The sequence below is a fragment of the Aedes albopictus genome, chromosome 2 (assembly GCF_035046485.1).
Source record: "Aedes albopictus strain Foshan chromosome 2, AalbF5, whole genome shotgun sequence".
In the NCBI taxonomy this organism is placed as follows: domain Eukaryota; kingdom Metazoa; phylum Arthropoda; class Insecta; order Diptera; family Culicidae; genus Aedes; species Aedes albopictus.
In genome coordinates this window covers 46,177,218-46,189,447 of record NC_085137.1, presented here as the reverse complement: position 1 = coordinate 46,189,447, position 12,230 = coordinate 46,177,218, and the positions used below count along the sequence as shown (strand labels likewise).

The 12,230-nt window shown below is 40.9% G+C and overlaps 1 protein-coding gene across 6 annotated transcripts in view; it reads left to right on the top strand.

Annotated features, from left to right (window-relative positions):
- Window positions 1-5,569: 5,569 nt before the first annotated feature.
- LOC115265509 (putative odorant-binding protein A10) overlaps window positions 5,570-12,230 on the top strand; it is a 185,377-nt gene continuing 178,716 nt past the window's right edge. For 2 of the 6 annotated variants that reach the window (XM_062849624.1, XM_029870957.2), the window contains exon 1: window positions 5,570-5,933. The gene's annotated coding sequence lies outside the window, so the exon portion shown is untranslated. Of the gene's footprint in view, window positions 6,094-12,230 lie in introns of all 6 variants that reach the window. The other 4 variants (XM_029870955.2, XM_029870954.2, XM_062849625.1 and 1 more) reach the window with 3 other exon arrangements.

The window sequence follows — 12,230 nt, the reverse complement described above, 5'->3', positions numbered from 1 at the left end:
TGGAAATCAGTGTATTAAGCTCGTTTACCCTTTTCTCTCACACATTTTTGGGAAAATTCTTATCTATGTATTGCTGACTGAAAAAGTTCAGAAGATAGCAGTCAGACAGCGAACCATAAAACCTCTTTTTATGCTGGTTATGTACGTGTACTTTTAATTTATACACCTTTTGCATGCATTAAAAAGAGCAGCTAGGGTATTGGGTTCCCTATTAAGCATGTGGCTCCCATTTTCATCCTACGAAAAACAAAAGATTGAAGCACTGTTTCTTCTGTATTTTATTTTTTATTTTTTGTTAGAAGTGAGCACGCATGAAAATAATAAGAGCGGAATTAATCGGTGCCGTAATCGCTTTTTTTCGAATAGGATGAAATTGGGAGCGTGAGATTGCTGATGGCACAGAAACCCCATTTAGAACCAATATTGTGCATAAGAAAATGTATCAATGACGGAAAGAATGGCAACGGCGGCTAGGGGACGTTTATATGGAAGTGCAAAGGGAGGTTGAAGGAACGTTTTAAGGGGTACAAGATCTTGGGGGCATGTCAAGGGATTCCCAGAGAGTTTCAGAGGGTACCGGGAGGTCTCAGGGGCGTTCAAGTGGGTCTCAGGGGCGTCTCAGAGGGGATTCTGGGGGGCTCCCGAGATTCTCAGGGTCATTTTAGCGGGTCTTATGAGCAATGCAAGGGATCCCAGGCGCGTTTCAAGGGGTTCTAGAAAGTTTGAAGTGCACTCTAGGGGGTCTCTGGGGCACTTCGGGGGCCTCAGCGTTTTAAGGATTTTCAGGAACATTTCAAGCCTTGTCAAGGGGCCTTAGAGGGTCTCAGGGAGATTCCAAGCGGTCTTAAGAGCGTTTCAGGGTTTCCAGGAGAGGTCTCGGAGGCGCTTTCAAAGGGATGCAGGAGAGTTCCTGGAGGTCTCAATGACACTTTAGGGGTTGTCAGAGGCGGTTGAAGGGGTTCTAAGGGTTTTCAAGGGGGGGGGGCTGGACTTGGACATCCCAGAGAATTCCAGTATGTTTCAGGGAGCTTAAGGGCTGTTCATAATCCACATAGACTTTTTGGGGGGAGGGGGGTGGTCTAGCCAAAGTCTACGCTCCATACAAATTTCAATTTTTTTGTATGGACAAAAGTTTACGATGGGGGAGGGGGGGGTCTGAGATGGCCAAATTTTGGTCTACGTGGTTTATTAACAGCCCCTTAAGGCGAAACTGGATCCATTTCCTCACTTTTTGGTTTTTATTTTTTATTGGGCTTCGTGGCCGAGCGGTTAGCGGCGTCAGTCGTTTAGGTGTCTCGTAAGCCTCGGAGTGTGGGTTCGATTCCCGCTCCAGTCGGGGAAAACTTTTCGTCAAACGGAAAATTCTCCACTGGGCCACTGGGTGTTATATGTGTTGTCCGTTGTCGAATGTTTGTACTGTTCAGTCTGTAGAGGCCCGCAAGGTCGAAGACGGTGTAATTGTCTTTTTTTTTTTTTATTAAATAACGAAGCGATATTTTCAAAATCGGTTTTCGTGCACATGTAAAGAATGGTTCAGGGTATCTTCTGAATTTTTTACGCAAGAGAAAATGTTTTTCGTTTTTGCAGAAACCATTTTTGAACAAAATTTCACTAAAAAATGGTTTCTGCAAAAACGAAAAACATTTTCTGCAGCGTAAAAAAAACAGAAGATACCCTGAGACATACTCTACATGTGCCTGAAAACTGATTTTAAAAATATTGCTTCGTTATTTAATAAAAAATCAAAAACTAAAAAAATGAGGAAATGCGTCCAGTTTCGCCTTAAGTGTATCTGAGGGAGCTGAAGAGGCTCTCAGTTTTATTCCAATGCGTTTTAGGTTCATTTTAGGAGGTCTCAGTGATGTTTCAGGGGGTCTCAGAAGCATTCAAAGAGGTCCCTAGGGCGTTTAAAGAGATGCCAGGGGGTCCCAAAGGGATTCCAAGGGATCTCAGGAGTGCTTCAGGACATCTCAGGAGCATCTTAGGGAATCTAAGGGGCATTTCAGGGGTTCCCAGAGGGCATAAGGGACCTGGAAGTCACAGGGATGTTTCTCTCATAGGAGAGGTACCTACAGGTCTCAGGGAGTTTCAGGAGATCTCACGAGATTTCAGGGAGATTCAATACATACTATTGAAACGCCCCTTAAATCCCCGTAACCAATTTAAAGTACCGCACTTAAACTCTTGCGACCCCTACAGAAAAAAAACCCTTGGAACACCTTGAAACGCCCTTGAAAAAACTTGAAATGCTCTGAAACCTCCAAACCACACAGAAAGAAATTCTGAAAACTAAACGTGACGTAAATATTAGAACGTTTAAATTTCCACTTAATTTCATTCGAGTTTACATATAATAATTACTTGCACGAAAGTTTGTAAGCAAGCTCCATACTGCAGATCACCTGTAATTTTACAATCCGATGGAGAATTGTGTTGAAAGCGATGGAGGTCATTTTGTTACAGCGAACTCGTTGTAACAATTTTTAACTGTGCACAAGAGAACGCTTTCGAACTGCCTATAAAACCAGGGCTGAAAATGTCATTTCGACATATCTTAATTCAATCACATCCAGCTCATATTAGAAACTCAACCTGAGAATATGGTATATGAAAAACTTGTGCGGCCAGACCAGCTCTAGTCACGGAAAAGTCGATCCTTTTCTAGTGGAGGCTCGACTGTATCGTTTCAACTATCATTAAAAACGGCTACGCAGTCTTGAAATTAGCAAACGATGTTTATTACTTGCCCAACGTTTCGATACGGGGTTTGTGTCTTCGTCCCCCTGAAGAAGACACAAACCCCGTGTCGAAACGTTGGGCAAGTAATAAACATCGTTTGCTAATTTCAAGACTGCGTAGCCGTTTTTTTAATGATAGTTGAAAAGCCTTCTTCAAAAAATGCCAATGATATTCATGGTCAATATCAATTGGCATTTTTCGATGACATTTACCTTAAATATTCAAAAAAGAGCAGGTTTTCCGTGACTTTCTTGTAGAGCTGGTCGGATCGCACATGTTTTTCATATACCATAATCTCAGAGTGAGCTTCTAAAATGAGCTGGATGTGGCTGAATTTAGACATGTCGAAATTACTTTTTCAGCACTGTCTAAAACCCCATGCAACAGATTTAAAAGGTTTCTGAAACCCCCCCTTAAACGACCCTAAAAAGATCCTGAATTTTCCAAAATCTCATTGAAACCCCCTTGGAATCCCCGTGATTAATTTGAAATATCCCCGAAACCTCCTTCGAAGAATTTTAAAATGCCCCAGAAACTCCCTGAAAGGTACCTGAAAACTCTTCAAAATGCCCCTTAAAGCACTCGGGATGGTTTTGAAACATTCATGAAACTCTCTGAAATGCTGAAACTCCTTGTAACGCCCTTTAGAGGATCCAGAGACCTGCCCTGAATCGCCCTTTAAGCCCCATGAAACGTCCCTGAAACGCCTGTAGTACTATTGAAACATCCCTGAAATATCCCTTACTCTCATTGAAACACCAACGAAATGTGTTGGAACGCCATTCAAAAGCTCTTGAAATTCCCTGAAACAACCCCTTGAAGCACCCCTGAAGCTCCTAGGAATCCCTATCTCAAATGCCCAGGAGCGAGACCTGTTCTCACTAACGAAGTTTCCTCATTAGGGCTCATTAGAGCTCAATTTATGCATAAATTCAATTATTTGGGGATGCATTACACAAAATAGGTTACAGTGCATTGTTATTCTAAGATTAAAAAAAAAATGGAAGATTTGGATTGAAGTTCTTAGCTTGTATAGTTTATTCAAAATTTAAATCAAATGTAGATAATTTCTCACAGAATCTAGAGATATCTGATTGATTTGAATTTTTTCTGCTTTCTTTAAGACCACTCTAGTCCTTCGAAACCACTCGTTGCTACTACATGCAAATATAATTCACACCTCCTGTCTTCTATCCTACGATAACTACTCTCCCAAGAAGCATCACTCACTTCCGTAACGCGAGCGAGTGGAACCATCCTCTCATAAAACCACTTATCTTCCAGCCATAAAATCATTACAAATTTATTAGCATCTTTCCGCTGGACGCTTGGCCCGCCAAGTCCGCTCGAAAAAACACCGTTTTCACCGTTGTTGGTGCACGAGATTCCAGTGACTCAGGTATATAGCTATGGAAGTTCCGGCAACCAGAACCGCGATGGCAACGGACAACGGCGCGCGCGGACGGACATTCTTACGTTCGTTTGTGCTTTCGAGCATGCTTCCGTTCCACCGTGGTTAATGAATATTTATGAAGAGGAAAAACACTCGTAAAAACGGAAGGATGTTGGTTGTAGAATAACGACGGCGACGACGACGACATCAACCGTTCTTTTGAGGTGAACATAAAACGAAGGAACCACCTCTGGCGAGGATGTCTTCTGTATTGTGTGGCTTTTTTGTGTTGTTGGTGTTCGCAGGCTTTTTTGGAAGCAAGAAATTTCGGGTCGTTTTGTTATCACACATTGAGATGAGATGAAGGACTTCATCCAGCTAGTAGTTGACGAGAGAGAGATTATTATATCCGGATGGGGATTATAAACTGACAAAAGAGCAATTAATTACATAATGTTTCTGATTGTTCACTTCCAAATACTTTTGTAGTAGCTGCGAATGTTTCTGATGAAGAATATTTTTTTTGATCCAACCTGAACTTTTTATGGAAATGCTTTTTCAGAAGGATCGTCAGCCGAACGAGTAATGGAACCAAACCATCGTTACTCAAGGATGCAAAATCAATTGTCTTCCTGTCTTACTGTCTTCTTGTTTCCATATCCTTTTGTTTCTCTGTCTTCCTGTCTTTCTACTGCCAATACTCACTGTCTCATTTTCTTGCTTATGAAAATGTTTTTTCTCATATCCTGGCTTTCTTAAACCAATACCTTTTTGTCTTTTTATCTTTATGTATTTCTTTGTTCATGTTCTCCTTTCCTTTTAATGTTCCTATCTTCCGTTATGCATAATCTTTATCTTTGCATCTTGCTTTATTTTTACTTTACTGTCTTTTAATAGTTCTTTCTTTTTTTTTTCTATCTTTCGATCACCTGGTTTTCTATCATGTTATCTTCTAACCTTTCTATTTTATTGCCTTTTTGTTTGCTGGTCTACTTGTTCTACAATTTTTCTGTTTTTCTGCATATTTTTGCATCTTTCATATCGTATACATTTTTCATGTTTCCATTTCCTGTCCCATCGGTAAAAAAATCGGTTGAAGTTAACTTTGAAATACAAAAAAAAAAACGAAAACTTAATCAAAACACAATAAGAATCTCATCTCCAACTCAAAGAGATACATTATATCAAAAAGCTCTCACGGCTATGCCAGACAGCAAACAGTGTCCTTCTCTCAGCTCTAGATGGGTGGCAAGCATTCAAACAAGTGCTCTTTCTCTTGCCACCCATCCAGTCTCAATACTGCTCCCGGCACATTTGTTATGATGCAAATCCCTCTGAATCCACGTGGATCAACGTAGCTCCCAACAGCCAGCCAGCCATCCAGCAGTCCCGACGCCATGTGGTTCGCAAACAAGAGAATCCCGATTTGCTCGCTCTCTCTCGCGTTCTCGGAAGGAACGACCCCACATTCCTGCCTGGATCCTTCCGGACCAGCATAAAACATATCGCACCACCGGTCGGCCAGTTCAGTCTACTGCCGACCGTCGTGACGTTCAGTTCGAGCCCCCGGGAACCAGTTCCTCAGCTTCCGATCCGACAGCATCTACAGAACATCCTCCTCCAAACCATATCAACAACGCAAACGGTGCAGTTTCCGACGGAGTGAAACCCGCTTGAAAGCCGAATCACAACAGTACTACACATATCAATTGTGAAATAGTTTGAGGACTCAGTGAATTGTGCGAGGTCTCACGCGCGCGCCCGTTATGATATCAGTGCAGCGTATCAGCCGTCAGCCAGTGTAATTGACCGTGTAATTGAGCAGCTTCCGGTGGTCGTGGTGGTGGTCGAGGCCGCAGTTTGACACCGTACCGCCAATAACACGTGTGCTCATCCTTGCTAATCATCGTGTAATCCGACGCTGGAATCAAATCCAATTTAACGTTGCGGATTAACGGATAGTTCGTTTGTTGTGCTCGTAGAATACACAGAAGTTTTTTTGTTTATTTTCGTGAAGTTCTTGAAGAAACTGGAAATTCGTTTGTAAGGGGAACTTACGTATTTTCGGCAGTTTTGTTCTCTTCATCAAGGGGTGTTTTTTGAAACCTGTTGTTAAACTAAAAGTTGGCAACAAATCTTTCCCAACCGTGTTGAATTATACGAACAAGTTTCAAGCAATTTTGCCTACAGAAACCCCCTATGACGAAGAGAACAAATCTGTCGATAATACCAAAAGTCACCCTTCTTTGCGGTGGATCGTGTTGGAAATAACTGAAATTAATTGGTTAATTAGTATGCTCTTATAAATATGTAGGTCATGATTATAAAATTTTCGTGAAATCGTAGTTCTCAATTGAGAACTAATTACACTAAAACCTCTTTTTATGCATATTATTTTTATGCACTTTTAATTGATGCACCTTTTTTATGCCCTGTATAAAAATAGGAAAAGCTAATCAGAACCAATACTCTGCATAAGAAAATTTAATAATGACGGAAACTATTGCAACGTCGATCAAAGGGTGTTCACAGAGGAGAGCAAAGGAAGGAGAATAAACCTGTAGTTTTTGGGTGTTTCCGACGGTCTCATGTTCGTTACATTGGGTCCGAGTGGGTCTTAAGGGGGATTCGGAGTCCTTTCAGGAATTCTCAGTGCATTTTATACTGGTTTCAGAGGCGTTACGAAGGCGTTTTTAGGGGTTTTGGTTTAAGAGGATTTTTGGAGGCATTTGAGGATGTTTCAGACCATTTTCGGCGTGATTCAGAGGCGTTACGGAAGCGTTACGGAGGAGTTTTCGGGGTGTTCGGAGCTTCTCAGGTGCGTTACATGAGATTCGAGGGGGCTTAAGGGGGGTTTTGAAGGCATTTCAGGATGTTTCAGAGCATTTTCAGGACGATTAAGAGGCGTTATGGAGGAGTTGTCGGTGGGTTTGGGGCCTCTCAGATGCGTTACATGGTGTCCGGGGGGGGGGGGGGGGGTGGGTTTGAGGGGGATTTTCAAGACTTTCAGAGCATTTTCGGGGATTCACAGGCGTCATGGAAGCGTTACGGAGGAGTTCTCAGCGGTTCCGGGTGCGATACATGGGGTCCCCGGGGGGTTTAAGGGCGATTTTGGAGACATTTCAGGAAGTTCCAGAGCAGACTCTGAAATACTTTAAAACGCCCTCAAACCTCTTGCAACGCCCCTTAAAGGCTCCTGCGATCCCTTGAATTGCCCCTTAAGCCTCTTGGAACGCCCCTGAATCCCACTTCATGCTATTGAAATACCCCAGAATTCCCCGTAATCTCATTAAAACACCAAAAAATCTTGACAGAACACCCTTAAAAGGCTCCTCAAATCCCCCGAAACAACCCCTTAAGACGCCCCTGATGCCTATATTTTTGAATTTCTTTAAAAGTTCCTTCAAGGATTTCATCAAATTATCTCAAAGGACTTTTCAACGAACTTATTTTTCATGAATGCCTCCATGAATGTATTTCAGGATTCCAACAGTGATCGTTTCAGGGCTTTCTTCGAAAATTAGAAATTTCTTCCGCGATTCTTTCACATATTCTTCCAGAGTCTACTGCAAGGATGCATCGAAAATTTTGGCCAGGAACTTTCCTATGGTCCCCTTCAATGATTCCACAACGGATTTCTTCAAAAATTCCTTTAAGGATTTCACCAGACATTCCTCAAGGAATTTCTCCAGTGTTGTCTTTAGAGGTTCCTGCAGTGCGTTTCTGTTTAGTGCGTTTTTCGAGGACTGCTTCAAGGATTTTTCCAGCAATTCCTTCAAGAATTTCGCTAGTTGTTCTTTCAGTAATTTAATTTCCATTTTTTTTGCTGGATTTTTTCCAGAAGTTTTTCCAAAAAACTATCAGAGATTATTCTTACAAAAATCCAGAAATTGCTGCAACACTTTCTACCATAAATACTTGAGGAGTTAATCTAGGGATTCCTTCTATAATTCATTTGTAAATTACTGCAGACATGGATTTCTTCAGAATGTTCCACCTTCAAAACTTTTACCAGGAATTCATTTACAAATCTATCCTGAAATTTCCTTAGATATACTTCAAAGGGGATCTTTACGAGATTCCTTCTGAAATTTCTCAAGGAATTTCTTCAGTAATTCTTCCAGGAATTGCCTCAGAATCTCCTTCTGGATTTTTTTACGAACATGTCCAGGGATTATTCCGAGAATTCCTCCAATGATACCTGCACGATCTTTTCATAGGATTCCTACAGTAACTCTTTTTGGGTTTCTTGGGAATTCCTTTAGTAATTCATCCAGGGATTTCTCCAAAAATTCCCCCGAGATAACTTCAAGAATATTTTCAAAAATTCCTCCAGGAATTCCTCCTAGAATTCCAGGAATTCCTCCAGGGATTCTTCCAGGAATTCCTTCAGAAATTTTTCCAGGATTTTTTTCAGTAATTTTTCAGGAATTCTTCCAGTAATACCTCCTGAAACTCCAGGAACTGCTCCTGGTTAACTCCAGGGATAACTCCTAGAATTCCTCAAGGAATCTTTCCAGGAATTCCTCCAAGAATTCTTCCAGGAATTTCTCCAGGAATTAGCCAGGAACTTCCCCATTGCTTCAGAAATTCTTCCATGAGTCTTTTCAGTAATTATTCCAGGAATTCTTTCAATAGTTCCTTCTGAATTTTCGGAAATTTCTCCTGGAAAACTACTGGAATTCTTCCAGGAATACCTCCAGGAATTCCTCCAGGGATTGTTCCAGGAAATCCTTCAGAAATTCTTCCATGGATTCTTTCAGGAACTTTTTCAGTAATTCCTCCAGAAATTCTTCCTGTAATTCATCCAGGAATTCCTCCTGGAATGCCAGGAATTCTTACAGGAATTTCTTCAGAAATGCCTCTAGGAATTCCCCCAGAAACTCTCTCTAGAAATTTTAGCAGGAATTCCTCTAGGAATTCCTTAAGGTATTTTTACAGGAATTCCTCCAGGAGTTCTTCCTGGAATTCTTTCAGTAATTGTTCCAGAAACTCTTCCAGTAATTCCTCCTGAAATTCCAGGAACCCCTTCTGGATAACTCCAGTGATAACTCCTAGAATTTCACCCGGAATTCTTCCAGCAATTCATCCAGGAATTCCTCCTGGAATTCCAGGATTTCTTGCAGGAATTTCTCCAAAAATATCTCCGGGAATTCCTCCAGAAACTCCTTCAGGAATTCCTCTAGGAATTCCTCAAGCGATTCTTCCAGGAGTTCCTCTAGAAATTCTTCCAGGATTCTTCCAGGGATTCCTCCAGGAACTCTTACAAGAGATTTTCCAGGAATTCTTCCAGGAACTCCTCCTGGAATTCTTCCAGGAATTCCTCCTGGAATTCTTCCAGGAATTCCTCCTGGAATTTTTCCAGGAATTCCTCCAGGAATTCTTCCAGGAATTCCTCCTGGAATTCTTCTAGGAATTCCTCCAGAAATTCTTCCAGGAATTTCTACAGAACTCATGCAGGAATTCCTTCAGAATTCTTGCAGGAATTCCTTCAGAATTGTTCCAGGATTTTTTCCAGAAATTCCTCCAGGATTTCTTCCAAGGATTTCTTCAGGATTTCTTCCAGGAATTCTACAGGTATTCTTCCAGGAATTCTTCCAGGAATTCTTCCAGTAATCCTTCCAGTAAATCTTATCTGTATTAACGAGATTTTTAGCCCTAGGCTAGTTCATCTCGGGACCTACGCTTTGCTTCCCTTCCGAAGGAAGAACTCACATTTTGCGAGTTTGTCGGGAGTGGGATTCGATCCCAGGTCCTCGGCGTGATAGTCAAGTGTTCACACCAGGTCCGCTTCTCCAGGAATTCTTCCAGAAATTCCTCCAGGAATCCATTCAGAGATTCTCCCACGAATTCCTTTAGAAATTGTTCCATGAATTCTTTCAGTAATTCCTGAAATTCCAGGAATTCCTCCTGGGTACGTACAGGAAATCTTCCAGCAATACCTCCAGGGATTCCTCCAGGGATTCTTCCAGCAATTTCTTTATGAATTATTCCATGAATTCTTTCAGTAATTTTTTCAAGAACTCTTCCAGTAATTCCTCCAGAAATTCTTCCTGGAATTCATCCAAGATTTCTTCCTGGAATTCTAGGATTTCCTCCAGGGACTTCTCCAGAAAAAAAAACTCCAGGAATTCGTCCAGGAATTTTGTCAGTTATTCCTTCTGAAATTCCAGGAATTCCTCTGGGAATTCATCCAGGAATTCCTTTGGGAATTCATCCAGGAATTACTCCAGGAATTCCTCTTAGAATTTTTCCCGGAATCCATCCAGGGATTCTCCTAGGAATTCCTTCAGTATTTCTTCTATGAATTCTTTCTGTAATTATTAAAGGAGTTGTTTTCGTAATTCCTCCATAAATTCCAGGAATTAAAGGGATTTCTTTAGGAATTCGTCCAGGAACTCCACCAGAAATTTCTTCAGCAATTCTTTCGGGAAATCCACGGAATTCTTCAATGAATTCATTAAGGAATTCTTCCATGAATTCTTTGAGTGATTCTTCCAGGAGCTCTTCCAGTAATTCCACCAGAAATTCTTCCTGGAATTCATCCAGGAATTCCTCCTGTAATTCCAGTAATTCTTATAGGAATTTTTCCAGATATACCTCCAGGAATTATCTTGCAGGAATTCATTCAGGAATTTCTCAAGTCATTCTTCCAGGAATTCCTACAGATATTCCTCCAGGAATTCTTCCGGGAATTCTTTCAGTCATTCTTCCAGGAACTCTTCGAGTACCGTAAACCGGGGTCAAATTGATCTTCGGGTCGAAATTTATCACACGTTTTTCGGTTAGGTTTAGCATATTTTAGGTAATTTCCTTTCAACTATCGTGCAGTTGGGAACCGATACTAAACGATATTTGCTTGGAAACTATTTGAAGAATGTTTTATCTAACGGAAAATCGTCTGATCAATTTCGACCCAGAGATCAATTTGACCCCGGTTTACGGTAATTACTCCTGAAATTACAGGAATTCCTTCTGGATAACTTCAGAGATAACTCCTAGAATTCCTCCAGAAATTCCCCAAGAAACTCTTTCAGAATTTTTTGCAGGAATTCCTCCAGGAATTCTTCCAGTAATATCTCAAGCGATTCTTCCAGGAATTCCTCCAGATATTCTTCCAGGAATTCTTTCAGTAATTCTTCCAGTAATTCCTTCCGAAATTCCAGTATTTCCTCCAGGAGTACATCCAGAATTCTTTCCAGCAACTCCTCCAGGGATTTCTCCAGGAGTTCCATCAGAAATTCTTACAGGAAATCCTCCAGAGATTTCTCCAGGAATTTCTCCAGCGATTATTTTAGGAATTTCTTCCTCCAGAAATTGCTCCAGGAATTCATGCAAGGATTCCTCCATGGATTTCTCCATGGTCCACAGATTCCTCCAGGATTCCCTCCAGGGATTCCTCCAGGAATTTTTCCAGGAATTCCTCCAGGAATTGCTTCAAGGAATCCTCCAGGATTTCCACCAGGGACTCCTCCAGAGATTCCTCCAGGTATTCCTCAAGGGATTCCTTAAGAAATTTTTCCAGGAATTTCTCAGGCTTTTATTAGGGAATTTTCCCAGGTTATCCTTCAAAAAATCTTTTTAGGAAATTTAAAGGAATTCCTTAAAAAATTGTTTTAAATTCATCCTTTTAGAAATTTCTGAAGAAATTCTGTCTGTGATTCTATCAATATTTTTTCCAAGAAGGGGGGATTCCTCCCAGAGATCCACTGAAAACTTTTCGAAAATTTCTTGTTGAAATTTATCAAGGGATTTCCGTAGGATTTAAAAGAAATATGTTTGCAGAGATTCTTAAAAAAAAATACCGATCCCGATTTTTGTACAGTTTCTTGCAGAATTACGTCTAGAAAATCTAGCATGAATTCCTCCAGATTTGCCTCCTGGAATTATTTCAGAAATTCTGGTTTGAATTCTTCCGGTAGTTCTTTCAGGTAATCCATACATTTTTCCTAGGATACCATCATTACTTTTTTAGGATTTTCTGAGACACTTCTTTTAAAATTCCTCCACGGTTGTTCTTTGGTATTTTTCAAGAAATTCCTCTAGAAAATTCTCATGATTTTCTTTTAAATGTTCCTCTGATGATTTCTGCAAAAGT